Genomic DNA, 27,737 nt, shown 5'->3' on the forward strand with positions numbered 1-27,737 from the left:
TAGGAACTTAAATATATTTGCTGTTAGCAAATACTTCTTTATATTTAATCCTACTGATATTTGACCAGATTACTCTTCGTGTAAATATGCATAAGTGACTGCACTCTCAGATATTATATTTGTGCCAGACAATCAGAAAAAAATTGAGGCAGAAATAATTTATAGTTTTCAAAAATAGTTTATTACATAAACATATCTTGAAAATATGCTTATTGGCTTCTCTCTCGGACAGTGTTTATTCGGCATCTCCAGGGCAGGGGTTCTAATTTACTTGGTGTATCTAAGCATGTGTCTAATGCTCAAGAAAATACACTCTCTAGAAGGTGGAAAAGTCCTCCTTTATTGTATCAGGAAATGTTAGCATCTTCCAATATGTGGTTAGAAATGAAATTGGTATTTTATATGATATTTTCAAGTTTTATGGAGAAGAAGTGTTTTAAGAATCAATTAATGCTGCATCCTCAAATACAACTTATCACTTTGCTTCTCTATCAGGTAAAATCAAGTGTTTGGATTAAAAATAAATACAAAATAAATAAAAGGAAAACCTCTAAAGAATAATACCGTTTTAGTAGTTCTAAATCAAATCTATTTTGTCACCAAGGAGATAACATGCTTTCAACTTGTTTTTCATACCAGATGTCCATTAGGCCCATTTCCAATTTTACATAAATCTGAGATATCAATGGATCCTAATTAATCTGATTCCACACACAAAGGTGAGCATCCATGTCATAAAAATTGAAGGAACTCAACAAATAAAACCGAAGTGTAAATACTTAAAATGACATGAAGGAAAAGAAGTGTTGAAATTAAAGAAGTAAATCCTGCAATATTATCCTAAATCCAAAATCAGCAAAGCATGAAATCCTAGGTCTTGGAAGGATTTTGAAAATGTATTTAACCCAGTAACATTCCTTGAGCTCCATTCAGACCTACTTTTGCTCTCTGGTTTACACTGTGCTAATCACATAATTTCATTTTATCTTTGCAGTAACCCACGGAAGAAGATATTATAATTACTTAGCAAGTTGGTACAGCAAGGCTGGAACATAACTGCAACCTTCAGTATCATCTTCTGCATTCTTTCCATTATATAACATAAGCAACGATTTATCCTGTCTTTATTCGGCTCCAGTGACCACACTTTAATTATCAAGAATTATTATGCACCATCTGTTATAATAAATATGTACAGATTTAGTCATGGAGGAAAGGTAACCCAGCCTAAGGGGTTTTGTGCAAGCTTGACTGTTGAAATAGGACCTGAACTCACTGAAGAATAAATAAAATATGATTAAAGGGGAAAAGAGTCTAATGAAGTTTGGGACTGGAAACTTGGAATCAAAATCAGAAATTTCTGCTAGTAGCCTTTCGTCCCTACTCTGCTACTATTAATTTGGGCTATACTTATGTAAAGGCAAATGCAAATTAAAAATAAAAGGCTTTATTCTCCCTGTTAAAAATAAGGAAAGAGATTCCTCACCTCCCATATCATACCATTTATTTTAGAAAACTTATAATAAGTTCTTACTCTGTCTCTTTGAAAAATTTGTAAATCCTTTTAAAAGTTAAATTAGGCTTTTGCCACCTTAAGGACCCAAAAATGTCTTTTTCAAGGACCTGGGAAATATCCCATTAAAAAGTAAACACCAAGAAAAATAGCACTGTAGTCTCCCAGTTTCTGTGGAAGGGCATTTATTTTAATAGTTATATACTTATTTTATTTTTCCATTAAAGCAATGATAATTACTACCTCAAGACTATGATTTTATGGGCATTTGTCCTTGATTTGAGAGTTCCCCTAACTTGAGGCTAAAACGATATAGTGAGTTGGTTTAAGGTAAATTTAAAGAAAAATACAGCTATCTTTCAATGGGACCAAAAGATTTGCAATTTGGTAAACTATGGTCAATAAATTTGAAATCACACTTGTATGTTCCTCAAAACCCTAACTGATACATTTAGAGAAAAAAGGGGAGCCTGGGTGGTTCAGTTAAGTGTATGACTTAGGCTCAGGTCATGATATCAGGGTTGGTGAGTTTGAACCCCACATTGGGCTCTGTGCTGATATTTCAGAGCCTGAAGCCTGCTTGGGTTTCTGTGTCTCCTTCTCACTCTGCAACTCCCCGCTCGGCTCTGTCTCTTGCTCTCTCTAAAAAATGAATAAATATTAAAAAAATTAAATAGAGAGAGAGGAAAAAAAGAAGAAAGAGGAGAAATAAAATATTCTTGTAATCATTGTATAGAATCTATTATTTTTAAATTTAGGTTAGACTTGTTTTCAAATGTTTAAATTACTAAACACAAAACCTAATTAAATATTATCATATGAGAGAGCTGTTTTGATTCTACCTAAAAAGTCACCATAATTCATAGAAAGCTGGTGTATACAAGACTGTGTACAGGTCTTTTATTGAGCACAAAACAGTAGGTCTTGTTATTTTTACAATTGTTTAATATTCATTCATTAATTCATCCATTAATTAATCAATAAATATTCCTTTTTTTAAAACTTCTCTTACACACATATAAATGTATGCAAGTCACAAGTTTTACAGCTCACTGAATTATCACAAAATAAACACACCATGGTAGCCAACGTCCAGACCAAGTACCTTTGAAGTTCACTACCTCTCCTTCCCAAAGTCATTACTGTCCCAATTTCTGACCCCAGAAGTTACTGTTTCTTGATTTTTGAGTTTTACATAAAGGGAATCACAATATGTAATTATTTTGTGTCACTCTCGCTTTATGGTAGTCCATTGTTTGAATACACCACAATTACTCCATCCAATCTACTGTTTTTGGAATTTGGGATGTGTCCAGTTTGAGACGATTATGAAGAATGTTATTCAGACACTCTTGTATATGTCTTCCGGCGCACACGTGAATGCACTTTGGGGGGCACCCCTAGTTGTGGAACCGCTGGGTTTGCCAGCGTCAGCTGTAGATAAAATGCAGGCAGCGTTCCGAAACGGTCACACGTTCACACTCCCACGGGAGCTTCCAAAAGCTGCTCCCAGATCCCGGCCAGCTCTGCAGTTTTTACTACTCTGGCAGTGCTCGGTGCCACCTCCTGATGCTTCCGGTACGGTTTTCCCTGATGAGGAGGTGGAACACCTGTCCATCTGTCAGTTGGCCTTTCTGGTACCCTCGTTTGTAAAGTGTTTTCTAGCTTTTTGCCCATTTTTTTAAATTGGGTTGCAAATTATTTTATTTTATTTTATTTTATTTTATTTTATTTTATTTTATTATTTTTTTACTGATTTGTAGTCATTCTTTATATGCTCTATATGTCTGGATGCGAGTCCTTTGCCAGTTACATGTGTTGCCAGTTACATGTGCGTCTCCCAATCTGGGTCTCGTCTTTTCATTGCCTAAATGTGTATTTTGACGAACAGAGCTTTTAATTTTAACATTGTCCACCTTATCAATCTTTTTTATGGCTGACGCTTTTTCTGTTCTGTTTAAGAAAACTTCTTTGAGGAACCTGCATGGTTGAATCTTAAGGGTAAGTGTTTGACTTTTGATTTCGGCTCGGGTCATAATCTCACCATTCCTGAGTTGGAGCCCCCACATGGGGCTTTGTGCTGACAGTGCAGAGCCTGCTTGAGATTCTCACTCTCCCCTCTCTCTCTTCCCCTACTCCACTTACTCTCTCTCTTAAAATAAGTAAATGGACTTAAAAAAGAAAAGAAAAGAAAAAAGAAAAGAAAGGAAAGGAAATGAAAGGAAAGGAAAGGAAAGGAAAAGAAATCTTCTACCCTAAAATTTTAACCCCCTTCCCCTATTTTACCCATCTCCCCCACCTCCTCCTCTCTGACAACCACCAAATTATTCTCTGTATTTATGTTTCTGTTTTGTTTCAATGAACAAATATTCTTATGTAGTTATTATAAGCCAGACACCGATCTAGTGTTAGGAATATAATGATGAATGAGAAAGACATAGAATCCGCCCACATTCTAGTATGGAAGGCATGAAATAAATAACTGAATGTCTACTTTGTTATAAAATACTACTGGGTTTTGAATTATCTATAGATTTTATACTTATATTCATTCTATTCTTCTCATTGGAATGGTTATGTTAGTAAATTTTTTTCATAAATGTTTTGATATAGATAATGCATTTTTGGTCAATAAGGTCAATCTGAAAGATTCAAACATGTGGGCATAGACTGTTTTTTAATATATATATTTGTAAAATATAACAGTTAATGTGGGTTTTCAGTATTAGAATTTCAATTGTGTTAACTCAAGGAATACAAGCTACATCTGTTTCTTCTTATCAATGTTGTAACCACTTTTGTTTTAGAGCTTCTATTTAAGTCATCTTTTAATCAGTTCTTATTTAAAGAGCAGAGAACACTTCCTTTGTAGTCTTCTCAAAAAAGCACAATTTCTTTCTTCTAAAGAGCTCAGAACAATGATCTTTTAGTCCTGTGTCACTCTGATATAACTGTTTAATTTTGATTTTAGACTGCCTCTTTTCAGAATGAATACAAAAGTTAGAAAAAAAACAATTTTTTATAAACTCATCTTTATTTTTTATTGTCCTTAAAAAAAAGAGGCTCAACCACTGCACCAAATTTAAACTTAGAAAAATAGGTGGGACATAACTTTGCACATATAAATCCTGATTTGGTAGAATTGATTAGTGAAAAACAAACATTTCAGAGCATTTCAGAGAACTGATGGACATATGTAGTGCCACACTACTGCCTTAACTTCAAGTAAGGAAAAGTAATTTTCTTTAAAGAGCTATCTGTCATAGAAGTGAACATAGCTAATGAATTATTTTCTTAATTGCCACTATTTCCACCATTAAGATTTCGTTGCCAAGAAGCCAATTTTAGGAAAGCCTAAACTTTGATCAGATGAAGCTATTTTCTTCTGCTCACCAACTTCAGGTTACCTTGACGTCCTGGATGTATTTCTTCAATTTGCTCCCTACAGTAATTGGGATTTTTGTGATAATTCCAATACAAACTAAGAGACTAGACAAGGAGCTTACAGTATTGATTTCACTCAAGAGAATGATGATCATGTTGGCAAAGAAGTACTATTTCTGTCAGAAATTGCCAATGTAATGACTTGAGAGATTGATTTATAGAACTCTTCCAGAAAAATCAGTAAGACAATTGATTATGCGTATGTGGAAGTTAAGGCATTTTTTGTTTAGCAAAGGTAGGAAGATTGTGCTCAGTCTTCTGAGTTTTACAACATGACACACTGTATATTAAAGTCTAAATCGGTGTGATCCGGAGAGCTTTAGTCATTTAGGAAATCTTCATGGAGAAGGTAAGACCACATGCGGCTAAAGGAGAAGCAGGAGATGGGGGGCAGGTAGGTGAAATAGATAAAGGGGCTTAAGAGGCACAAACTTCTAGTTATAAAATAAGTCACAGAGATGAAAACTACAGCATATGGAATATAGCCGATAATGTGGTAATAACGTATAACAACAACCACTGCACTTATAGCGGCAAGCCCTGAGTAATATATAGAGATGATGAATCAATATTTGTACACCTTAAAACTAATATAACCTTGCATGTTAATTGTACTCCAATACATTTTTAAATAAAAATTAAATGATCTTAAAAAAAAAAAAGAATCAGTAGACCAAAGTATTATAAATATCAGAGGACATAGCAATGGTAACAAAATGTGAAAGCATAAGAAACCCAGAGCATTGGGTTTGTGTAGAAAAGTGGTGGTTGTTTTAAAAACAGGGTTATAATTCTGCATAAAATGCTAAGAAACTTAATGTAATACATAGGAATAGAAAACTTGATTTTTTTTTTTATTTTTTAGCTAGGGAATTAATTTAGAAGATAAACATGTGTTAAAGGATATCAAAGTGATACTTCTAAATAATGACTCATGACCAAAAGTTTATTTTTTCTATTTCCCTAAGAGTATGTAGTAACTGTGCTCTTTGCCTATTGGGAGGCCCGCCATATCGTGATGGAGCCAGCTAAGTGGGCAGGGTCACATTCTGCCTTTTGGAAAGTAAATTCATTGGGATAAACAAGTTCTATTTCGGGCTTTAGCCACAGGCTAAGAATTTGGGTATCCTGAGGATGGGCACATGGACTCTGTCTGGGAACTCAGAGCTTGGAGCTGCAGTGCAAAGTCCTAAATCCACAGCACAGTCATTGTCCGCTCTGGCATTCAGAAAGCAAGTATTTTAGAATAAATGCTTCAGTCAAAAATAAATTTGGCGAGGGCCCATGCGTCGCTCAGTCCCTTAAGCGACTGACTCTTGGTTTTGGCTCAGGTCATGATCTCATGGTTTGTGAGTTTGAGCCCTGCCTTGGGCTCCACGCTGACAGCGCAGGGCCTGCTTGGGATTCTCTCTCTGCCTCTGTCTCTGCCCTTCCCCTGCCCTTCCCCTTCCCTCTCTCTCTTTCTCTCTCTCCCTCCCTCCCTCAAAAATAAATAAACTTAAAATTTTTGGAAAAAGAAGCAATCAATATGAGTGAAAAATCCAGAGATTTTAGAGAAGGAAAAAAAAAAGTCCCCAAACATGAACAGGAATATGAAAAATATGGAGAGGTTTGATAGCACGTGTGCAAAAACGGATAGTGGAGACAAACTCTGTTCAATATAATGCTGGTGAACTAAAGGATAAATAAATCTTGTTAACTTAGAAACTTTCACAGATAGGAAAACCTTTCTTGCCAGAACAGTATTTCTACACTGCTCTGATATGTTAAACTGGTGAAAAATATTCCTGATCTTGTATCCCCAGAGTGGAATGAAACCAGAAGAAATCTCTAAAAGGCAATGTCTCCATCTCCATAATAGCTATGCATTTACAATTTCACCATTTTCTGTTCATCAACGCAGTCAGAACTTTATATTAGTTCATGCAGAGAGCCTCATTCCCCTCAAGTCTTGGCACAAGAATCTGGACTTATCTTTGTGTTGCATAAAGGTTTTCCTGACAGACTGTTACCCTAGGGGAATCCAATATTCCAAATGTAAGGCCCTGGATTGAACCACCTGGTCTCAATTTCAAAACCTTCAAGTTAATATCTGTAAAAAATTCAAAGTTTTGGATAACAAATTGTACAGGCTAAACTTTCCAAGATTCAGAAAGGAAATAAGAAAAGGGAAAAAAAAATCATTCATTTAACAAATAGTTGTTGAGCTTGATTAGCATAGAAATAGTCCTCCCATATAAACCTCATATGTATCTCATCTTACAAGGTTTCTCCTCTGGTCAGTTTTTGATATTTGCTATTAGAGTCCTGATTACATGCCAGAAATTTCCATTTAGGTTGAAACAGAATTTTATAAATATGACTCGTGTCCATGACCAATTTGGAAAGCAGGGAGTAATACATCCATAGGGGAAAATTTTTCATGGGGCTACAGAGGGAAGGAAGTCACTAAGAGGTAGCACAAAGGTTCACCTTTCAAGATGCATGGCCTACCTCAGAGGTGAGGACAGGACATCCCAAGCCATCTTGTAGACTGAGATATGGAATTGAGCATCCTTTCGGTTACTTCGCTGCACATCTCTGAAGTATTCAAAGAAATAGCACATCTGAAAGTTATGAAGCTAGAGATTTGGGGACTGCAACGCTACCCTCGGGCATTGAGACTGCAGGAGAGATGTAGAGGAAGCTCTTCTCCCATCTGTCACCCAGCACACAAGAGAAATGAAGGAGCACATTTCTCATTTCAGATGTAGAGACCATAAAAGAAATACTTCAAATTTGATCATTGCTTCGTGTTTAGCATTCCTGCACATGTATCACTTTGGTCCTATCAAACCTGATTGAATACTCAAAAATAAAATCCTCAAGTATGACTAGTCGAGAATGTCTAGTTAAGGAAAAGCAATTTATTGTTTACCTCAGTCTTGCGTGTACGCAGAACTAAGTTTAAATCGTGTTTGCTTTAATAACTTTTAAACTTTTAAGCTTTAAAGTTTAAACTTTAAACTTTCAAACTTTTAACTTCTGAGTTGAAATATAGTTAAAATGTGATGAATGTAACTGACTATACAGTTGTTGATGATGCAGATGGAATGAAATTATTAGAAATTTTCCAAAATGGTAGAAACATCCTGAATTAAGAAAATGTAGGACTTCTGGGAAAGGTGGCAGTGTAAGGGAGGACCCTACCCTGACCTTTTCCCATGGATACAACTAGATAACACCCACATTAGCATAAATAACTTAGAAAATGACCCAAAGGCTGGCAGAACAGACTCTCCACAGCTACATAGAGAGAGGCCACATCAAAAATGGTAGGAAGGGCTGAGACGCAGTCGGGAACCGAGCTGACCTTTTATTCAACATAGTACTGGAAGTCCTAGCCACAGGAATCAGACAATGGACAGAAATAAAAGGCCTCCAAATTGGTAAAGAAGAAGTAAAACTCACTATTTGCAGATGACTTAATACCATGTATAAAAAAACCCTAAGGAATCACCAAAAAACTACCGGAACCACTATTGGAATTCAGTAAGGCCACAGGATATAAAATCAATGTAAAGAAATCGCTTGCATTTCTATACACAAATAATGAAGCAGCAGAAAGAGAAATTAAGAAAGCAATTCAATTTACAATTGCACCCAAAAGAATAAAATACCTAAGACTAAACTTAATCAAGGAGGTGAAAGACCTGTACTCTGAAAACTATAAAACATTGATATAAGAAATTAAAGATAACACCAACAAATGGAAAAATATTCCATGCTTATAGATTGGGAAACAAAATATTGCTAAAAAGTCCATACTATCCAATGCAATCCCTATCAAAATACAAACATCATTTATCACAGAACTAGAAAAAATAATTCTAAAATTGGTATGGAGGCACAAAAGATCCCAAAAGTCTTGAAAAAGAAGAACAAGGGGTGCCTGGGTGGCTCAGCTGGTTAAGTGTCTTTCTCTTGATTTTGACTGAGCCCATATTGGGCTCTGGACTGACAGCACAAAGCCTGCTTGGGATTCTCTCTCTCCCTCTCTCTCTGCCCCTACCCTGTTCTCTCTCTCTCTCCTTCTCTCTCTCTTTTTCAAAATAAATGAAAAAAAATTTAAAAGGAAAAAGGAGAGCAAACATAGAGGTATCACAATCCCAAATTTCGAGGTGTACAATAAAGCTGTAGTATGGTACTGACACAAAAATAGCACATCGATCAATAGAACAGAATAGAGAGCTCAGAAATAAACCCACAATTAAATGTTTATGTTTGTTGGTCAAATATGTTTATATTTGACAAAACAGGAAAGGCTATCCAATGGGAAAAAGACAGTCTCTTCAACAAATGGTGTTGGGAAAACTGGATAGCTACCTGCAAAAGAATGAAACGAGACCACTATCTATCACCATACACAAAAATAAACTCAAAATGGATTAAAGACCTAAATATGAGACCTGAAACCATAAATCCTAGAAGAGAGCACAGACAGTAGTTTCTGTGACATTGTCCATAGCAAAATACTTCTAGGCATGTCTCCTGAGGCCAGGGAAACAAAAGCAAAAATAAACTGTAGGGACAACATCAAACTAAAAAGCTACTGCACAGCAAAGGACATAATCAACAAAGCATTAAGACAACCTACTGATTTCTACCAAACATTTAAAGAGGAGTTAATACCTATTTTTCTCAAACTATTCCAAAAATGGAAAGAAAACTTCCAAGTTAATTCTATGAGATCAGCATTACTCTGATACCAAAACCAGACAAAGACATTATAGCAGAAAAGAGAGTAATACAAGCCAATATCTCTGATGAATATTGATGCAAAAATCCTCAACAAAATAATAGCAAACTGAATCCAACAATACATTTAAAAAATTAATTCACCATGATCAAAAGGAATTTATTTCCAGGATGCCAGTGTAGTTCAATATTCACAAATCAATCAGTGTGATGCATCGCATCAACAAGAGAAAGAATAAAATCCATATGATCATTTCAGTAGAAGCAGAAAAAGCATTTGCCAAAGTACAACATCCATTCATGATAAAAAACACTCAACAAAGTAGGTTAAGAGGAAACATAGCTCAACATAAAAAGGTTTTATATGAAAAACCTATAGCTAACATCATTCTCACTGGGAAAAAATAAAGCTTTTCCCCTAAGGTTTTTGCATTAAATTAACCTAACACTTAGTGGCTTAACATAACATTTTTACTGCACCATTTCTGTGAGTCAGGAACCTAGGCATAGTTTGTCTTGTTCCTCTGGCTCTGGGCCTCTCACAAGGCTGCAATGAAGGTGTTGGACAAAACTGTAGTCTTACTTTTAAAATTATTTTTAGTAGTTTTATTGAGGCACAATTTACACACAACTGTACATATTAAATGTGTACAGGTTGATGAGTTTAGACGTAAGCAAACACCTGTGATACCATGATTGCAATTAAGGTAAATACACACATCACCTCCAAAAATTATCTCATGTCCCTGTTTCTGTTTTTATTTTTGCAGCAAGAACAGTTAACACGTGATCTACCCCCTTAACCACATTTTGAAGCTCACAATACCTTTCTTGCGAACTGTAGGTAATGTGTTGTATGGTAGAATTCTGGAACTTAGTAATCTAGCATAGCAGACACTATGTCCTTTGAAAAACAGCTGTCCATATCCCCCTCATCTCAGTCCCTGTTACTATAGTGTTCTCTGCCTCTATGAGTTTGACCATTTTAGATACCTCACACAAGTGGAATCATACAGTGTTTGTCCTTCTATGCCTGGCTTATTTCACTTACCGTAATGTCCTCCAGCTTCATCCGTGTTGCTGAAAATGGCAGGATTTTCTTCCTTTTTTATGCCTGAAAGATATTTTATTGTATGTATATACCATATTATCTTTACTTATTGGTTGACACATACAAGTCATTTCCATATATTGGCTATTGTGAATAATACTGCACTGAACATGGAAAAGAGACATGGTGTCTCTTTAAGATTTGATTTCAGTTCTTTTGAATATACACTCAAAAGAGGGAATATTGGATCATATGGTAGTTCTATTTTTAATTTTTTAAGAACCCCCCCTACTGCCTTCCAAGGCTGCCACAGCATTTTATGTTCCCACAAACAGTATACAACTGATTTACAATAGCATCAAAAAAAATATGATACTTAGGAAAAACTTAACCAAAGAAGTGAAAGATTTCTAAACTAAAAACTATAAATATTTATAAAAGAAATTAAAGGAAACACAACTGAATGGAAAGATATTCCCTGTTTATGAACTGGAAGATTTAATATTGTTACTGTCCATACCACCTAAAGTGATCTATAGATTCAATGCTACCCCTATTAAAATCCCAATGGTATATTGTACATAAATGAAAAAAAAAAACAGATTTCGTATGGAATGATAAAAGTCCCAGTGTAGCCAAAGTAATCTTGAGAAAAGCTTGAGGCAGCACACTCCCTGATTTCAAAGTTATAGAGCTATAGTAATTAAAACAGTATGGCACTGGCATAAAGATACACATAGAGCCCAATGGAACAGGTTAGAGAGTCTAGGAATCAGCTCATCCATATAAGGTCAGCTGATCTTTGACAAAACTTGATCTTTGACAAGAAAGCCAAGAATACACAACTGAGAAAGGACAGTTTCCAATAAGTGGGATAGAAAAAACTCTGGATATCCACATGCAAAAATAAATAAACAAAATTGGACCACAAGATTGCACAAAAATCTACTCAAATTGGGAGTGCCTGGGTGGCTCAGTTGGTTAAGCATCCTACTTTTGCTCAGGTCATGATCTCACAGTTTGTGGGTTCAAGCTCCATATTGGGCTCTATACTGATAGCTCAGACCTGGAGACTGCTTCAGATTCTGTGTCTCCCTCTCTCTTTCTATCCCCCCCCCACTCATGCTCTGTCTCTGTCTGTCTCCCAAAAATAAATAAAACATTAAAAAGTTGTTTTAAAACTCAAATGGACTAAGAACTAAAATGTAAGGCCCAAAGCTGTAAAATTCTTGGAAGAAAACAAAAAGTAAAAGCTTCTTGACATTAGTCTTAGCAATGATGTTATTGGAGGACATCAAAATAAATCACAGGCAATAAAAGCAAAAATACACATCAAACAAAAAAGTTTCTGCACAGCAAAGAAAACAATAAACAAACTGAATGGCAAACTATGGGATGGAAGAAAATATTTGTAAGCCATGTACCTGATAAGAGATTAATATCCAAAATATATAAGGAAATCCTACAACTCAATAGCAACAAACAAACAAAAAATAACTTAAAAATGGGGAAAAGACTTGAACAGACATTCCTCCAAAAATGGCATCCAAATGGCCAACAGGTATACGAAAAGATGTTCAACATCATTAATTATCAGGGAAATGCAAATGAAAACCACAATAAGACACTACTTTATGCTGTTAAGATGGCAATTAATCCTGTGAAGATATAGTCTTGTTTTAAGACTTGAATTGGAGTGAATTCACAATAATGGTTTTGATAAGATTCAGTGCCTCACAAGCTTTTGGCTTCAGATCCTTGTTTCCCTGCCATGGAGAACATACTACTATGTAAGCAAAGGGGAGAGGGAAAATAAGTAACAAAACAGAAGTCACTATATTCTTTAATTTGATCTAGGAACCAACATCCTATAATTTTTGCCATGTGCTAGTCATAAAAAGTAGGTCACTAAGCCTATACCTTACACAAGGGCATAAATACCAGTAGACAGAGATCACTGGGAGCTATTTTAGATTCAGCCTACCATATATTAGAAAATAAATCTGTGCTTCACTGAATTTTAGGAATAAAACTACGCATACTTTTTCAGAGTTGTTTTTTTTTTTTTTTACTGTTTTCTTACTTATTTGTAGGTTTTCTTTAAAAATTACTGCTCAACTACTTTCCACACTTTGGTTCCTGAACTCAATAGTTTACCATTGCTTATTTATTTAGAGTGTATACTTCATCCTGAAAGACAATATCCTTTCTTTTAGGGTAATGTCTCAAACTGGCACATCAGCAGAATATTGAAAAGACCATTCAACTGTTTTATCAGGTTGGCAACTTCAGAGTGTGGTATGTGATAGACCAGTGTGGAACCCACGCTCTTCTGCCCATTGCTGTGCCTCTTTGCTAAGAAGTGGATGCCTTAGTTTGAGATGATGTTGTGAAGCATTCAGTGTCAATGGCTGAAAGTCTTTGTAAGTCCTCAAAGTTCAGGAAGCAAAGGAAAATGCATACTTGGAATGTGTTTTATAAATGTTCGTGTTCCCCCAAATTCATATGTTGAAATATCAACGTGATAGTATTAGAAGGTGGGGCCTTTGAAAAGTGCTTAGGTCCTTAAAGCCATCATGAATGGAATTAGTGACCTTATAGAAGAGGTCCCAGAGACCTAGCTCAATCCTTTCCCATATGAGGACACAGCAAGAAGTCACAGTCTACAGCACAGAAGAGGACCGTCACCAGTACCTGACCATACTGTCATCCCAATCTTGGACTTCCAATTTCCAGAACTGTGAGAAATAAAGTCCTATTGTTTAAAAATTACCCAGTCTTTTTTATTTTACTATAGCATCCCAAACAGACTAAGACAATGTATGAATCTCAATCAAGAGCAATTGATTTCAGGGGTGCCTAGGTGGCTCTGTCGCTTAAGCATCCGGCTCTTGGTCTCGGCTCAGGTCATGATCTCACAGATTGTGGGATGGAGCCCCCTGTGGGGCTCTGCGTTGTGGGTGTGGGGTCTGCTTGGGATTCTGTCTCACCCTTTCTCTGTCTCTGCCCCTCTCCTGCTGGTGCTCTATTTGTCTCAAAATAAATAAATAAACGTGTTTTTTTTTTAAAGAGGAATTGCTTTCAGGGTAGAAGGGGTTCAAGAGAATATATGGCCACCAAATTGGCCTTCTTAAGATGGTGCCATATCAGGGGTTTGCCATTGGTCTCTGTTGCTGGCAGTTGGGATAGTCAGCAGCGATGAATAGCAGTCTTCATGAGGTGATCCAGGCTTTCGGGTTTATGTATAGCCCTCGTCCCTGTCATCATGGTTACTGCATCCATTTGTTTAATTTGCCAGCAATGGTTCGCCAATAGCTAACTACGCTGTGTGGTGTAATTTTATCTACTTGGTTATTTAGTGCTTCTTCTATTGGTAAAGGTGGATCAATTCTACAAGGCAGTCATTTATATGAGTGATACAAAAACCTTACACACTTTGTACCCACTCCTATCTGTCCATCCACACACCTCTTCACAGCCCTCCTTACCCTTATCTTCCAAACTTTATCCTCCAGTCCCCTGACTAATCTGTCTACATTCTTGCTTTAGGCACATCTCTTGCTCCACCATGTTGATGACTACGTGCATAGTGTGGAAACTTTTGTACAGATTCTCCTTCTGCATCATCGTTCAGAGCCACTTCTAAGTATGAGTATTGTGCATCAGCATTCCATTTTCAGTTAGCCCCAACACACCAAACTGACATATGTATGAACCAGCCTTGATTTTTTTTCCCATTTCTGTCAGCTTGTTATAAGAGAACTCACTCCATTTTGGCATAGGTGTAAGATGAAGATAGGCAGATAAGCAGCATGTAACTGTGGTGGATGACTATAGTTAAGGGCTGGCCCATCTGCTAATGCAACTTCTTGTACCTTTTTTTGTTTAAGCTTATTTATTTATTTTGTGAAAAAGAGAGCATGCATGCACACAGACTAGTGGAGGAGGGACAGAGAGAGAGGCTGAGAGAGAGAATCCCAAGCAGGCACTGCACTGTCAGCACGGACCCTGATGTGGGGCTTGAACTCACGAACTGTGAGATCAGAACCTGGTCCGAAATCAAGAGTTGGACACTCAACCAACTGAGCCACCCAGGCACCCCATCTTCTTGTGCCTTTGACATTGATCATGCTTATCCTAGACATATCACTTTTATCTAACAGGGGATTGCTACTGAGCCTACCTAAATTTATGATTTGATTCATTTTACCCATGATGGCTATCTCTGATGGCATAGATGCTTGATGTCTCATGGTTACACAGTTCATCAATATTAGTTCTTAACAAAACAACAGAATGCTTTATGCTTTATGAGTGGTGCTACAGATGGCATGGGGACTTTCTCTAGAAACACAAAAGTATTTGTTATAACTTTTCTATTACAGCTTGCGTGACATCTTTTCCCACCACACATACAAAAAGCCTTCCTATATCTGTGACTCAAGAGACAGAGCTCCTTGCAACACACTTTGAATCTGCCCCAGAGCCATACTGGAAGCTAGTTCTCAGCCTTCCATGTCACTGGGTAAATTAGTTGGAGTAATACTCTCAAGTACACAATATGCTACCTTCAGAACTTGAAGATGCCTAACAAATGTTCTCTGCCTCTTCCTCAAAGTACACCTGAGAGATGTCCTTTCAGCCCTAATAACACACACTTATCCCACATGCAAAAAAAAACAAAACAAAACAAAACAAAACTCATCCCCACTCTATCCAAAAATCTTTGAAAGTCTTAACGAATCATAATATCAGGCTTAAATTCTTGGATCTGGTAAAGTATATCAAGTCTAAACATGTATTCTCTTGATTTAGAGACCTATAAATTCTCTTGATTTAGAGAGAGAGAAGAAAACATACAAGTAAATTTTTTGACCTCATGCATACATCACATAGTTTTGGGAATAGAAACCAGAGAACTCTCTAAAACACACTCCCATTTGAAGAAAAAAAAAAGTGCACAGAAGTCACTACTCCTTGGCAACTCAGAATTCCTGCTATGCAAGTGTTTCCATGCCTCTGTCCTCTGGAAGTCAAAAATGTTCTTTGATTAGGTCCCAGTTCTGCTTCCTGGGAGTGGTTCTCAGCCATTTAAGGGGATTAGTCTTTTGTCATCATCTTTCTCCAGTTCTAAAGAGGTTGTTAAAGGATGTGCCCTCTTTCCTTTGACTAATTTCTGCCTACAAAATTGGGAACCCAAAAGTTATTTTAGATATTAAACAGCTTCAGTCCTTTTTAGCCCTGGCTAGTGGTACTTTAGCCAAGCATCCCCAAATCCAGGGGTTTTATTTACTTGATCCCAGTCAACTACATTTACAAAAGAACAAACGTGTGGGTTTTATCATGTATTCTGTTTCCATGAACCGTATTTCTAAGGCCACAGACCTTTGGGTGCTTTGAGTAGTATGGCCCATTAGGAATCTGCAGGGCTATGCTTTCTAGAGGCCCTTTTATTCTCTGCAAGACATACTAAGTATCACCTTAAATCTTTTAAATAGTTTAGGAAAGCACAGGAGGACTACTCCTTAGGGTCTACATCCCTAAGCTACATCTTAAAGGCCCTTGATTTTTTCTTTGCCCCCAAACTGCATCTATCTTAATTTAATAATATTTTACTGGTTTGCAGGGTTAGAGAGCCTGAAGAATTTTAAAGAGTTTTATAAACCAGTGCATTGTGGAAACTCTCTATTGCCCCTTCATTCTGTTTACTAACTGGACAGTCCTTTACTGAGCTCATGTCTCACTTTCATTACCTGATTACATCCACCTAAATGAAGTTAGATCTCTCATTCTGCACTCTGCCTGGAGTCCATCTTATCCAAATCTACAAATTATTACATGTGATATCAGTCTTCCCAAGAATCAAAAAGGGCAGTTTTTACAAACATTTCATGACAGCATCATATGGGCTACCATTTTCTAAGCCTCCTATATCAGCTTCTTTCTCTTGCCATCCAGGCTTAAAATCAGTGCCCCATATTTTAGTTTTTTTATCAGCATTCCACTTCAAGTACCACTTTTTGCATCAGATGACTTTTGCTTTATAACAACCACAAAAATCAGCGAGATACCAAAACAATAATTTACTTCTCACACATCTTACCAGGTTCCCTCTACTTTTGCCAGTTGAATTCACTCACACGTCAGTGGAACTACTGAGTTTGGGTAGTACTACTTCAAACAAAGGTCCCTGGAGTGGCTTTTCTACATGATTCTCACAACCTCGTTGGACCAGCAAGCTAGCCAGGAATGGTATTCTCACGGAAATAATAAAAGTACCAAAGCATATGTTCAAGCACATTTCAGTCCTTACATGCTGAAAAATCTCTTGCTTTTAGCCTCTCATTGGCCACACCAAGTTACTTTATTAGCTAGCCCAGAATCCAAGGGGGCAAATATACTTTGTGTTTTGGGGGAGGATTTGCAAAATTACATGGAAACAATGCCATCTGAGGAAGCAATGATACCTACTTTACTACTAAAGTAGTTTTGCAGAAAAGATAATGAATATGATGCATTTTATACTCAAAAATACATATAAACATCCAGGGTATATCCAGGAGACAACTGAGGTCAAAGACTTGGTGATATCAAAGCTAGAGAAGTAGATTTGGGCAACACTGGTATATGGATATGCAACAATTTTGCAGTACATACAAAATCATAAGGATAAAAAGATTGTATGTTATAATAAATACAAATTCATTGGGGTAGACAGTAGATGACAAGGCAGAAGAGGATGCTAAAGTGTATAAAGTACAAATGAGTATATGGTGGGCGCCAGAAATAAAAGAGTTTGAGAGAAGAAGTTGTAAGATGTGCAGAAAGGTAAATAAGGCTGAAACCCAGAAATAGATAATTACGTTTGACAAGTTAGAGGTCTAATTTCCATGTTACAGACGTATGAAATAATCACATAATTTATACGTGGGTTTAATGATATCTAAATACAAATCATGCATCATAGCATCTGACTTTAGGGCTGCCTGCCCTAAGATCAATTTAATAAACATAAGACCTTGCTCATCATATTCCTAGGGGCAAATTAAATATTAAAATTCTTTGATATCTACATCTAAGAAACTCTTATAATTAGATGCATATGGAAGGAGAGTAATTCAGATGACAAAAGCTGAAAAAAAATTAGTATGGCAATGCCTCTTCAGCCTGTCTCATTTACAATATGAGTAATAAAAAATATAATTAGAATAAAGCACTTTAGGAAGAACAAATTCCCCAAGCCTACCCTACAAGTTTCAACTCTGTGTTCCAGGGGAACTTATCTAAATGAGCAAAAAGAAAATGCAACCCACAGGGAATAACAAAATCATAAGTAATATCAGTAAAGTTGTTTGCTCCCCACAAGAGCACACTCAATAATATCAGTTGGAATTCCATACAAGAAGAGATAAAGTGTTAGATTCTGGTCCATTAGGAATAATTTGCTATCTATCCGATTCTAATTTGTACAGATAGATTAAATAGTTAAAGAATGCTATAATGGAATATGCCTAGCAAAGCTTCATCTGTTTTTTTTTTTTTTTTTTTTACGAACATGGTACAAAACAAAATTATTTTGATCACACAGGTTGCTTTTGTGTATGCAAGTATTATAAGCTGAACTGTGTGCTCCCCAAAAGGATATATTGAAGTCATATTCCCCAGTACCTAAGAATGTAAATTTATGGGGCGGAGGGGGGGCACCTGGGTGGCTCAGTTGGTTGATCATCTGACTTTGACTCAGCTCATGATTTCACAGCTTGTGAGTTCAAGCCCCACATCAGGCTCTGTGCTGACAGCTCAGAGCCTGAAGCCTGCTTTGGATTCTCTCTCTCTGCCCGTCCCTTGCTTGTGTACACACATTCTCTCTCTCTGTCTCTCAAAAGGAAGAAAGAAAGAAAGAAAGAAAGAAAGAAAGAAAGAAAGAAAGAAAGAAAGAAAGAAAGAAAGAAAGAAAAAGTTATTTCAGATGTAACTAATTGAGATGAAGTCATGCTGGAGTAGAGTGGGCCTTCAGTATAACATCACTGTTGTACATATAAGATGGCCCCTTGAAGATGGAGACACAGAGAGAAGACCATGTGAAACAGAGGACTGGAGTGACACACGGATAAGCCAAGAAACATCCAGGATTGCCAGCAAACCACCAGAAGCTAGAAAGAGGCAAGGGATGATTCCTCTATATATTTCAGAGCCAGCATCGTTCTACCAACATCTTGACTTGAGACTTCCAGCTCCTAGAACTAGTAGAAAATAAATTTCTATTGTTTTGAGCCACCCAGTCCGTGGTAGGTACTCTGTCATGGCTACCCTAGACAGCTAACACAGAACGTCTCAATCTGACTGAATATAAGCAACTTAAACATACATTTATATCCTATATGAAGATTTGGTGGCGACTTTAAAGGTGCCCATTTCATAAAATAATTAGCCAGACACAAATTTTTAAAAAGCAAGATTAGCAACGTTACTGGTGAATATTCAAAAGGGGAGGATGTAGATTAGCAATTGTTTAAATGACTTAACAGAAAAATACGCCCTGTTGATAAGGAGGCAAATTTTAATAAGATAATGATGTTTGGTGGCTTTAAAGTCAGGCAATCTTGATGTAAAAACATCTAGTTCCACCATTAACTAACTGCTTGAGGTCAAGCAGTTTATTTGATTTTCCTAAGATCCAGTTTCCTTACGTGTAGAATGAAGATTATAATAATATCTGTCCCACAGAGTTTTCATAAAGACTTAAGTATATTTTCTTTAAAGCATAGTTCCAGTGCATAATGAGGGTGTTATTCTCTTACCTGATAAACTTTTGTATCTTTTTAGAAATCCTCATTCCTCACTAATGCAAATCAGAATATTTGCCTTTCATTTTCTTTTTTTAAATGTTTTTTATTTATTTTGAGAGAGTGTGTGTGTGCACAAGTTAGGGAGGGGCAGAGAGAGAGGGAGATAGAGAATCTTATGCAAGTTCCACGCTCATTGCAGAGCTCGACACGGGGCTTGATTTCACGTGTCATTTTCTTTTATCATCATATTTCCACATCCTCTAGCCAATCTGCACTTCAAAGATGAAATGTATGCTCTATCCTATCAGTGATTAGGTGTAAAAATGTACAGTCTCTACAGTCAGACAAATCTAGTCTTCCTCCCAGTCCAGAAAGACTCAGACAATGCATCTAAACTCTCAAAGTATCTATTTGTTGTGCTGTATAATAACATTATAATAATGTGTACCTCATATTAAGTGCAAAATATACACAGAGTGTCTGAAACATAGAAGCTCAAAAGTTTCTGGGGTGGACCTCTCCAACCCCTCAATTCATTCAGGCACTAGTTTCAATTCAGGTTATCTCCATGGTTTTTAGCTTTACCAGGGCCTCAGCCCTCATTGCCTCACGACAGAACCACTCAAACACTTTTCTAAACTAACTCCCTCAGCTTTGATCTCTCCACCCAGTCCTGTGCATCCAGCATACTAGTAATGGAATGAACTTTATGGTGCTATTATGCCTTAAAAAAAAAGACACCTGTTCACCATTGATAATCCTTCTTTCTGACTTGCCATAGTCGTTATAATCTAGTTTCATCCCACTGCAATCAACACTGTAATACACCACCCAGATCCCTACCGATGAAGGAGTACATCATTGAAGTTGCCCCAGTTACAGAGTGCTGACAGTAGACAGCTCTCAACTTCCAGGAACATCAGAGATTGCCTTATTGCACAGAGTCACTGCAGAGGTTACGCCCCCTTCCCAGGCTTCCCAACACACAATGGCTCATCAACGAAGGCATACAGAGTCCTGATCAAGTTGGCCTATAAAGCTGAAAGGTCATTCTAGCTCCAGAGCTCTCTCCATGGGTTTGGCAGAGGCTATGATTGCAATTGCTTTCTCAACATCTCCTTCTTCCCGCTCCTGCCTGAGTGCCTTTCTTTCACAACTGTGGATCCCAAGGGCTGCCCCTAAAAATCACCCTTCTCAACAAATTCCATCTCACAGATTTCCAGGATATAAATCTGACACATCCACCTAAGCCAGCTTTGTTTCAAAGAAGCCATCACTATAAATGGTTGTCAAGGTCAGCTTTTCTTCTCTCTTTAGCAAACTAATCACACATATACAATCATTTGTTCATCTATGCCTTCATTTTTTGAAAATGAGTAGAGCATGCTTCCTTCCCTGTAGGCTTCTTTCCTGTAGACTAGGAGGGGAACATAAGCATTTAAAATGAATGTGATGAAAACAGGATAGTAGCTCTTCTAGAGGTAGGTGTGACGTCCATATGAGCACACATAAGGAGCTAGAAATTGTTATTGCTGTGCTGGTTCATAGGCAATTCTGCGGCATCTTTTTTCTTCTCTCTGTTAATGACAAACTCAATATTCATCTCTTCAAGGGAGTTCCTCCTGGCAAGTCTTCTCACGCCATTTATTTAGATTTTTTGCTGCCACTTATGTACATCTTTCTGGTGAAAATATCATTACTTTTACTTTTAATTTAAAACATGTGCCTACAATAGGCAAATGTATAAAGAACAGAGTTTCGCAGAATTGATTGGGGAGATGATATGTGTAAGTTAGCCATTTTCCCAGATACCCCAGCTGTCAGTCTGAACAACTCTCTGGAATGTATGGAAATGGCAATAAGAGATTTCAAGATAAAACATACAGGTTCCATTGAGACAGGGTTCACTATTTTCCAAAAGTAAAATAATATTGATCTCTACAGCTCTGCTAAAATGTTCTCTCTCTTTCCATATCTCCAAATAAAGGCAGGGAAGTTTTTTAAAAAGCTGGGAACACAACAAAAGTTAACTTTCATTTTACCTAGTAATTCTTCACTTATTACTCCAATACTAAGATGTTCTACCTATGTCAAAATGACACCCTATCACCTTACCCAGAACCCATAGAACAAGTTAGGAGCTCAATAAACATGTAAAATGAATACTTGATGAATAAATTAATAAGTTACCTGCAGCTTCTTTTCCATTAAAAATCTCAAAAGCATACTCTTTGAAAAGCATTTTTGCATGCATATACTGTAAATATATATTATAAGGCTTTGCCTCTAAATTTCTAGGGTTAAAGGAATAAAAAATAGAGTGCTAAGATAAAACCAAATAGGCAAGTAAGAAGCCATGTCACATAGGATTGTAGAATCGCTACCATATCCCAAAAGAAAGAGTAACATACACAGAAGTTCTAATTTGCACCTTTTTCAGTGGGTAATTGCATTTTCAGGACTTATATATTTAAAGTTATTCTGTACTATTTGCTTTATAGAATTTTTCAGTAATAATTATGCCAAAAGTCATGTCTAAATCACCACTTTTGTATGAACTTGCTCTAAATTTAATACTGTACTCAATAGCTGTTCCTATGTTTTCTTAGCAACATTTCAATGACTTAAAAAGAGAATATTTTAAAAAGTTGTAGATATTCTATTTGGGATGAACATACTAATCAATTATTCTTTCCAAGACACTTAAGTATACTTCAAATAAAAATTCTTGACTTTTTCATTATAGGTGTGGGTAACATTAATAGCTTTGAAATAGCAAATTGCAGTGAGCTGATTACTTCACCACGATTACACTACCATAAATTACAGGAAGGAGGAACCCAAGGCTTAACCTCCTGTGTGTTTCTCCTACAATGAGATTCTTACTGATTGTCCAAGACTTTTAAGGAAGCACTGATATTAAAATATTTAGTGTGAGCGCTGTAGGATATTGGATCAAATGGAGAATTTAGGGTTGGAACAACACAACTGGATTTGGGATAAAGCAGTAACAGGAGGTGGTGGACTTAAATCTAATTCTAACATTTAAACTCAAATGTGATCCTTCCTAAGCAAAGATTTGCTTGTTTCATGTATGTATACATATATATATATGTGCATGTGTGCGTGTACAATTGCATATACTATGTATGCAATTGCATATGCTGTATATATAATTGCAGATATGTTTTGCATATTCATATTAAATTTCAACCTTCTTTCCACTTATGAACTTCTGTCCCCCTTTACCCTGCTCTGCTCTTTTGATAGGAGTTATCCCCTCCAATTACATAGAATTGACTGGCTGTTGATACTGATTGTCTGTCTCCCTTAGAATGTAAGCTTGAGGAAGACCAGGATTTGTAGAAATTTGTGTGCCTTTTGTTCATTGAAGTATCCCAAGCACTTACAGCTGTACCTGGCACATAGTGGGTGCTCAATAAATATTTTGTGGGTAAATACCAAAAAAAAATCTCAAATGTGATCCAATACTAATCTCTCTGGCATTTTATCACCTACAGTTACATTAACCTAGAAAATCAATCATTAAATGCAACAAAGAAAGGTACATTTCTATATAAACTGGACAAGTTGACAACAATTCATCATACGCTTTTTTATATATTCTGCATTTATTAATTTTAGTACATTTGTATACACAGAAAAAATCTTACTAAGAGCATCTTCAAAGGGCAGAACTGCAAACTGGTTGAGTATATTTAATTTGCTGATGCTTAATTGCAGGAGATGTGAAAGCAGGATGATGAAAGAGAATAGGAAAAATATAAAAAGATAAATATAAAAAGATAAAGAAAACACCCTTCCTAAAAAGATTTTAGTCCTTCCTTCCCATTTTTTCATGTCTAGAGGCTGGAACACTATGTTTCATTCTTTGGTTGACCTTTCTTTCCCACTTAATAACTAATGAATCAAAATCTACAAGGCATGTTTTACAGAATTAAAATTTTGTGAGTATAAATAACTGTGAGTATAAATAACAAGCAAAACATATAAGGAATTCGCTGTAAATATCTCCCCAAGATATGTTAATCTTGAAAATGAGTATAAAGCGTATTAAATTTTATAAATTCTTTACTCTTGGTATCTCTTTATAGTGAAAGATTTTACACAACACTTAAGTGTTACCTAAGCTCTTCCTGTTATCAAGCCTAAGATCTTTGAGGGAGGATATTATATATGATTTAGTTTGTCCATTTATAATGTGTGTGTGTGTGTGTGTGTGTGTGTGTGTGTGTGTGTGAAGTAAAAAGAGAGTAAACAGAGAAAAAGCGTGAAACAGAATAAAAAGAACCAGAAAAAGATCAGGCTTGGGCAGGCTGGTCTCTTTTAGGTAACCATCATAACTGCAGAAATGAAGATAGAAATAATGAATGTTTAGCTTTGGTATAAAAAGTTTAAAAATCAAACTTTTGGCAGATTATTTAGCTTTTTAAGTCACAAGAAGCTAGATCCTTACAGCATCAAAAGCCAAGTTCTTGCTATCAATAGAGGCACAGAGTGAATAAATAATTGATCAGTAAGTGACATCTCCAGACACTTGAAACTGCAAGTTGGGAAGAAGTCAGAAGAGTCAGAGAGTGAGTCATTGAAGGAGCACTGAATCTTGCCCTACCTAATGTTAAGTTCACCATGTATGCACACATGAGGGGTAGATTGATCTCACTGATGCTTCAGGAGGAGACATGTTTCTTGCATGTCAGGAAGCAATCTGAGGCAGTGTCAGGAGAGTCCTCACATGCTCTGATAGGACATAAGGAGCACGCAGTCCCTCAGACCCTTCTATGCTCCTTGGCTGGGAGTGTCCAGGTGCGACACCCGAAGCTGGTTGGCTGAAAAAGATTTGCAGTGGTTACAAAGACATGCGTTGGTGGCCGTGGAGAATGAATCAGATGAGAGGTCTCTCAGCACAAGCTAATGGGAAAGATGTCAATAGCAGTGACTGGGTGCCTCCCACTCCTTCAGATATGATGATATTTTTGGTACATCCAGGAAAAATGTCTCCCCCAAAAGTGCAAAATTGAGGAAGAACCTAAATTCATTTTTTTCAAATCCCAAATTGACTAATTTTATATGAATTGACTAAGAAATATTATGTTTTCTCTCATCAAATTGAATGGGAAGATTTCTACTGAAAAACAAAAATGTCACCATTGAGCACATTTGACTCATAGCCTGGAACTGTGTTCATACTACATACGTCTTTCTTTTTGTGAGCTTTCCATGATTCTCTTAGGTTGTCTTTGAAAAAATCTAGTCTAGTCTTTTATTCAATTTACCTGTCTTTGTTATAACTCTGAAATCTTGAATTGGGCCTATGGCATTAAATTGGCACTCAATAAACATACAGGAAGGAAGGAAGGAAGGGTAGAAGGAAGAAAGCTATAAAACTAATGCCTCCCTATATCTTACTCAATATTTCCAAATGCATTGGAAATTCACTAATTATTTTGCCATCATATTTGTTATATGATCTACTTGTTCCATTTAAAGAATAATAGGTAAATTACATTTGGGAAGGAAAAAGATACTAGTAAAGACAAGTGCTCCCAAGAGAGGGAATTCTGTCCAGGCATCTGACTTAAACTACATGTATTATGGTTTAGGGCTCTAGAAGAATGTTTTAGGTTACACCATTTTTTAAATCATGGTGAAGGGTGAATTTTCTAAAACATGAAACCAATACAGATATCATTAAGAGAAATATTTTAGGTTATATAATAAAATAAGTAATTGAAAAGTAGACTTCAAATAGAGAAAATTATTGTGTGCATAGGACAAAAGATTATTGTAATAAATCTTTTAAGTCAAATAGAGAAATATAAAATTAAAAAGAGAGAGAGAGAAAGAGGGGATAAAATAGATAATGAGAATGTGTAGGACATAATTATGAGATCATTTTAAAAATATAGTCATTAAAACATGAGTAATATACAACTTCACTAGCCATTCAATAAGCGCAAATTAAATTAGTTTTTTCTGAAAATAAGATTGGCAAATAAAAGATTGATAATAAAAAACAAAAAGACATAATAAAAATGATAGTAAAAATGATAGCACCCCAATGCCAGGTGCAACATTTTGGAGGGCAGTTTAACAGTAGGCATCATGGTATTTAATGTGTGGATACTTTGACCTATAAATGTCACTTCTGAAAATTTAACCTAAATAATCAGACATATTATAAGGAAAGGGTGCAAGGATTTGTACACCTGAGTTGTTTAGAGTAGTGCAAAATAACATTAGCTTAAATGGTCAACAGTATTTAGATACATAGTCTAGATACATACAATAAAAAAAATACTCTGTGGAAATTAAAAATGATTATGTAGTTGGCTTTTGGATGTGTTCAAACTATAGTAAGTGAAAAATGAAAGTCCTAAAAAAATGCAACATATGAAGGTTATTTTTGTTTTAGAAGGTGAAGAGGAGGGAAAGAGAAAGGGATGGGGCAGGAAAAGAAGTGGAGAAAGAGAAAAACGACAGAAACTAGAAAGACATTCTGCAAATATATTGAAAACCATTACTCCTGGATTGTGGGTAATTATAATCTTCTTCATTAAAATTTTTATTTAGAAATTTTATTTAATAGCTTACAATGAAGGTTCATTAGGTTCAATGTCAGAAGAACAAGATAATAAAGACATTTGTATTCTGGAAAAATAGAATTAATTACCAAGGTAATTGTTTATGGAAAAATAAGGTCCTTGACATCAAAATGACTGCATCAGAGTAAAGGGTGGCACTGGCAGCTGGAGGTCTTTGGGTGCAAGCTTAAAGCACTCTGAGGCTGGCCAGAGGAGCTCCCATGGGTGGGAGACTGAGAAGTGAATAACCATTATTTGAAGGGCCAGTAAATGCACAGTGATAGTAGGCTCTGGATTCCTGGGGCAGCACGCGGTGGAGCAGTTTCTAGCCAGCTACTCTATCAATGTATTTGATATGCAGCAAGGGTTTCACAATCCCTGGGTGCAGTTCTTTCTGGGCGACCCCTGTAGCTAATAGGATCTGTACCCAACTCTTAAAGGTATAGGACAGTTGTCCACTGTGTGTCACCCCCACCAACCAGTAACAACAAAAACTCTTTTATAGAGTGAATTGCGTTGGCACAAAAAACGCCATTGAAACTTGCACAGAGGCTGGGGTTCAAAACTCATTTTAACCAGAAGTACCAGTGTCATCTTTGAGGGTGTCAACATCAAAAATGGAACTGAAGATCTCCCTTGTCCCATGAAACCCACAGACCACTACACAGAGACCAAATCTTACAGGAGAGAGCAGTCCTGGGCATCAACAATCCTGAGAGGCATTTCTTAGCCATGGCCACCTGCCGTCATGGCATTTTCAGGCCAAGAGACCCCCAGTTGGTCCCCATCCTCATCAAGATGGCTGGGAAAGGCAAGGTGAAGTTTGTGATTGGAAACGGAGAGAACTTGGTGGACCTCACTTTTGTGGAGAACCCAGTGCACAGACATATCTTGGCTGCAGAGTACCTCTCCTGAGATGTGGCTTAGTGAGAAGGCACTTCACATCATCAACCATGAAGTCACCTCTTTCTGGACATTCCTGTCCCACATCCTGACAGGCCTCAACTATAAGGCCCCAAGTACCACATCCCCTACTGGGTGGCCTGCTACCTGGCCCCCCTGCTTTCCCTCCTGGTGATGGCGATCAGTCCTGTCATCCAGCTCCAGCCCACTTTCATACCAATGCCAGTCTCATTGGCCAGTGCATTCCACTATTACAGCTGTGAGAGCCAAAAAGGTCATGGGCCACCGGCCACTGGTCACCATGGATGAAGCCATAAGAAGGACCATGCAGAACTTTCACAACTTGCATAAGGTTGAGTGAAGCACCCCATTGTCTGGACCCTCTCAGTGCATTCCCTGGCTGCTAACTTTCCCCTGTGGACCAACAAACTAACCCTCTTCACGTGAGTTTCTTCTGAGCTTAGGTCTCCTCATGCCAGTTAGATGAGAGCCGACTCAGCTCTTCCATGACCACAAAGTGGGAGAAAACAGCAGACATTTCTCCTTTTGTAGGCTTGGATTTGAATTTCTTAAAGCAAGCAACTTCATATTCTACTATTTTGTGTTTTCTCCTTCCTTCCTCACTTTTTCTCTCCCTCCTTCCTTCTCTCCCACTCCTCCTCTCTCCTGGGATACTCATCATTCCAATGTCCTTG

The 27,737-nt window shown here is 36.9% G+C and overlaps 1 pseudogene; it reads left to right on the forward strand.

Moving 5' to 3' along the window:
- Positions 1 to 2,841: 2,841 nt before the first annotated feature.
- Positions 2,842 to 27,403, forward strand: LOC102949951 (annotated as a pseudogene).
- The last annotated feature ends 334 nt before the right edge of the window (positions 27,404 to 27,737 follow it).

This window comes from Panthera tigris, chromosome D3, assembly GCF_018350195.1.
Source record: "Panthera tigris isolate Pti1 chromosome D3, P.tigris_Pti1_mat1.1, whole genome shotgun sequence".
Lineage (NCBI taxonomy): Eukaryota > Metazoa > Chordata > Mammalia > Carnivora > Felidae > Panthera > Panthera tigris.